General features: G+C 45.6%; 1 pseudogene; it reads right to left on the bottom strand.

Moving 5' to 3' along the window:
* Positions 1 to 4,243: 4,243 nt before the first annotated feature.
* On the bottom strand, positions 4,244 to 4,977 carry LOC142422556 (glutathione S-transferase P pseudogene; annotated as a pseudogene).
* Between the last annotated feature and the right edge of the window lie 234 nt (positions 4,978 to 5,211).

The raw sequence follows: 5,211 nt of genomic DNA, 5'->3' as shown, positions 1-5,211 counted from the left end.
AGATTAAACTATTATAGTCCATGGGCTCAGTTTTCGAAGCAGAGTGGGGGATTTTCCTTCCTAATCTTAGTCTTGAAGCCCCTCTGAAACCGTTCAGCATCATAGCAACCAGCATGCAAGTTGCCACTGACTGGAAGGTGGTGGCCATGCATGACAAATGTCGGCCAGCAAGTGAGCCTACGCCTCTCGCATGGAAGGTGAGAATTTTCCTACTCAACTACCAACAGCGCCCCCTTCACTCAGATGGAATCACAACCCTGCTTATGCTTGTAGATGGGGCGTAGGGAAGGGCAGAACTGTAGTGTGGATGAGTTAGTTCTTGGGAGACTTCATGCTGGAGTGGCATTGGGTGCAGAGTCGTCTGGGCAAGGCTGGGTGTGGTGTGCATGTGTATGTGCAGAATGTGTGCAACAGAGTGAGAAGGCCCCTCCCTTTAAGGTGACCCTGCACATTTTTTTCTCCTGCCAGGCTGGAGAGTAATGTTTATGTTGAAATACCTGGTGAGCAGAAGCCTCTGCAGACTCAGAAGCCAGGGAGTGCCCAGACATGTTGACTCGGACAGTGCATTTAGGGCCGAGTAGGATGGTTTGTGGCGGAGACACTTGCAGTTACAAAGGACGATTTGGCCAGTTGGGGGAGTAATGCAGGTAAGTGGAATTCACTTTCGATGTCAGAATGGGTCTTTAGATTCTACCAGGAAGGATGAAGCGCCTATCGGGACTTGAAGTGTGAAACCCTCACCTTTGCCGAGCTTCTTAGCCTACTGCTCACTTTTCAGAAAATAAATTACTCAGCTCCACCCTGGCAATGTAAAACTTGTGTCCTATCATCCATAATCCAGTATAAAGTATAGCCCAGTGGGATCATTCTGGCATGCCCCCAGGGGATCACCCACTTTGGGAAACACTGCCCTAGATAGAAGTTCCCTCTTTGTGTCGGATTTTTGCCCTTCCCTCCTCATACTCACTCTTCAACTTCACACTCCATGCTTATAGACTAAAGCCAACAATTTACTTGTTCACTGGCTTCCTGCTGGGTCATCAGTGCGTTTTGCTCAAGGGACCGTGTCATGTCCATGTAGCTAACTAATCCCATGAAGTGTGATCAAAACAGCAGCCATCGAGTATACCGAGGGATTTTGTGAGATAGGAATTCAGAAGATGCAGAGTCGGGACAGATTGCTCTTGCTCCACAATATTTTGGATCTCAGCCTGGAAGATTGATTCACTCACATGTGTGATTATGGATGGTGTAGCCTGGGACATGGTAATGGACGTGGAATTCCTGTGTGGACCCTCCGCATGGCTGCTTGGGTTTCTGTACAACAGTGTGGTGGTTGGCTTTGAAGCGTGAACGCCCCAAAGAAAACCAGGCGAAAGTTACTTCCTTTTTTTAAAGCAATGTGCTTAAGGTTTTTAAATAATTTGTGATCTCTGATTTTTTTCCCTTTCTTCCCTCCTTGTCCATCCCCCATTAAATTGGATAACCAAGACTGGGGGGGGGGCGATAAAGGCATGAAGTGGTTGGCTTTCAAATTTTCATAGTGGGGGAACATATTCACAGGACTATAAAATTAAGGTATAGGTGTTACTTAATTGCAAGTGTGAAGCTAAAGAATTATGTGCAGGTGCCAGGTTGTCAAGGGGTGGGTTGAGGTAGTTTATTGTGCCAACCTGGCTGATAAACACATGTGGGGTTAATTGAAGGGGCAGAGGGATAGAAGGCTCAGTGAGCCTCGCCTTTCTAATTCGAAGGTCTCTTGCTTTGTGATGGTTGTACCAGGGTGCAGTTGCCTTAGCCAGTTCCCTGCTTCAGCTGGCAAGGCTCACTTCCTGCAAGACATCCCTGAGGAGAAGCCACATGGACCTGCCCTGATGCAGCCCTGGGTGCTGGAGCAACCGTGTGGAGACCCCTGCCAGCGCTGAGATGCTCATTCACTGACTCAGCTTTCCTCCTGTAGTCAGCATCATTGTGTATGTTTTGTGAGATGGAGGGGGACTTTGTGGATTGGTGTTGGACATATGTGTTAAGGGTTAATGTTGAACTTGTGGCCTTGGCAGCACTGGGTTGGGATGTTTTCTTGATGCGCACTTAACCTTTACATAAAACTCTCTCTTATACATGAGTTCCTGTGGATTTGTTTCTCTAAAGTACCCAGACTAATACATCATCCCACCCCCACTGTAACCTTCAAAGTTAGCTTCTTTTAGTATGAAAACATTAAAAAAAAAAATGATGATGTCATGCAGTATTTTTTATGAGATTGACTAGTTTTGCTGAGCATAATGTCTTCCAAATTCCTCCATCTCAGGAGGTGTTTGACAGTTTCATTATTGTTTTTTAGAGATGCAAAATATCCCATTGTGTGTATATACACCAGCGTTTACTTAGTCATTCCTCCACAGATACGTTTTTCAGTTGCTCCCATCTTTTTGTTATTTTATTTTTTAAAGATCATTTAATCTTTTTTTTACAGAATGCACTGTAATAAATGTGGCTGTGCATATGTTTGTATTTTGTTCGTTGGGCATATATACTGAGTAGATGGATTATAAGGTCATTTGGTGTTTCTATTTGCATTTGTTTAAGGAAAAACAAAGAAACACACCAAACTCACTGCCGTTGATTCCAACTCACAGCAAACCCTGTAGGACAGGGTTGAATAACCCCTTGGGTTCTGAAAATTCAACTGTGTACAGGAGTAGAAAGCCCCATCTTCCTCCCAAGGGGCAGCTGATGGTTTCGAAAAGCTGATGTTGCAGTTGGCAGCCCCGTGCGTAACCACTATGCCACCAGAGCTCCTTTGTTTAAAGAGGCACTCATACCCTGCAATCACACCTGCAGCGTATGAGTGTTCTGATTACTCCACAGCCTCTTCAACATTTGTCATTGTTCTGTTTGTTTTTTGAACTTTGCTGTCAGTGTTGGTATGAGCTTATACCTCATCATGGTTTTAATTTGTGCTTTTATAACTAATGATCACAGTAGTCATTTGGTTGTTGGCCACCTGGGTATTATCTTTAATATTCTATGTATATTCATGCTCTGGCCATTTTTTGATTGGGTTATTTGTGGTTTATGTCTAACAGCTCTGGTTAAGACTTCTAAGATTATATTAGAGTGGTGATAAAGGGCAGCCTTGTTGGGTTGCTGTTTAGAGATGGAATGCTTTTTGTTTCTTTCCATTGACTGCAATGCTGGCCTTCATGTTGCTCTATATAGATTCATTATTTGAGGGTCCACAATGAATGCTCATGGAAGCAGCAGTCAAGAGACCAAACACTGCATTACATTGGACACATCTGCTGCACAAGACTTCTTTACCGTGTTGAAAAGGAAAGGACGTAACTTTGAGGACTAACATGTGCTTGACCCAAGTATTTTCAGTTGTCTCATAGGCGTGTGAAATTTGGACACTGAGTAAGGAAGGCCAAAGGAGAATCTAGGCATGTGAAGTATGGTGCTGGTGATGAATACTGAACGTACCATGGACTGCCAGAAGAACAGGCAAGAGTTACCTTGGAAGAAGGACAGCCAGAATGCTCGTTGGAGGCAAGGATGGTGAGACTTTGTCTCGTGTACTTTGGACATGTTGTCAGGAGACATCAGTCCCTGGAGAATTACATCATGGTTGGTAAAAGAATGGGAATTGAAAAAGAGACTTATTACAAGATGGATTGACCCAGTGGCTGTATCACTGGACTCAAATATAAAACAATTTTGAGGATGGCACAGGACTGGGCAGTATTTTGTTCTTTTGTACACAGGGTCACTATGAGTCGGAATTCACTCTTCAGTAACTAACAACAACATGTTGAGGAATTACCCTTCTAGTCTTATTTTACTAGTTTCATTGGTTGTTGAAGTTTACTGAATACTTTTCTTGTATCAATTGATGTATTATTCTTTTGTTTTATTTATATGATTTGCATTTCTAGTATTGAATCATTCTTTTCATACCTGTTTAAATCCCACTTGACCATGATACATTTTTCATTTTATTGATTTCTATGTGCTATGTTTTTTTTTTTTTTTCAACTTCTCAGACAACTTTTATTGCTCCAGGAAAGGGAGGAGAAGGAGCCTGGGGACACCACAGGTTACACACTCAGGTGCTGACCTGAAAACTCAGCGGTTCGAACCCACCAGCTCCCCAAAGGGAGAAAGATGAGACAGTCGGTTTCCATAAAAACTGACAGCCTCCGAAACCCAGCGGGGGTCACTTCGAACGGGAAGTGTCTTCACAGCAGTGGTTGGTGGTGGGTCAGGAAAAGTAGGCAGGTGGTCCCCACACCCACCCAAGGCTCCCACGGCCCTCACTGTTTCCCATTGCCATTGATGGGAAGGTTGACGTGCTCGGGAGAGGCCAGGAAGGCCTTGAGCTTGGGCCGGGCACTGAGCCGCGCCACGTAGGCCAAGAGCAGACGGAAGGCATCCAGGCAGCTGGGAGCCAGCACCTGGTGGACCAGCAGCAGGTCCAGCAGGTTGTAGTCGGCAAAGGAGATCTGGTCACCCACGATAAAGGCTTGACCCCCTTTGTTCTGGGACAGCAGGGTCTCAAAGGGCTTCAGGTGCCCAGGCAGTGCCTTCAGGTAATCTTCCTTGCCAGCCTCGTAGTTAGTATAGATGAGGGAGCCGTATTTACAGCGCAGGTCCTCCACGCCGTCATTCACCATGTCCACCAGCGCCGCCTCCTGAGGGTCCTTCCCATAGAGGCCCAGGGAGCGGCCCAGGTGCCGCAGGATGGCGTTGGACTGGTACAGACTGAGGTCCCTGTCCTGGAACTTGGGGAGCTGCCCGTAGAGACAAGAGGCCTTGAGTTGTCCCTGCATCCAAGTCTCCTTGGTCACCACCTCCTCCTTCCAGCTCTGGCCCTGGTCAGCCAGCAGCATGCGCATGGCCTCGCAGTGCCCTCGAACGGGGAAGTAGAAGATGGTGTAGGGTGGCATGCTGGCGGTGCAGGCGGCGACGGAGCTCGGGCTCCCTATATGCTATGTTTTATAGAAATTTCTAGCATTGATATTCATAAGGGATATTGGTCTGTTCTGATGATTTCTTTGTCTGGTTTTGGTCTCAGAGTTATACTTGCGTCATAATATGAGTTTTGAAGTATAATATACTTTCCTGTATTCTGGAATAGTTAGTGCAGAATTGAGAATTTTGTAGTAAAATCATCTGGTTCTAGTTATTTTGTTGTTAGGGTTTTTAGTG

This window comes from Tenrec ecaudatus, chromosome 12 (genome assembly GCF_050624435.1).
Source record: "Tenrec ecaudatus isolate mTenEca1 chromosome 12, mTenEca1.hap1, whole genome shotgun sequence".
Lineage (NCBI taxonomy): Eukaryota > Metazoa > Chordata > Mammalia > Afrosoricida > Tenrecidae > Tenrec > Tenrec ecaudatus.
The sequence above is the reverse complement of the archived record's forward strand: the minus strand, read 5'-3'. Positions and strand labels throughout refer to the sequence as shown.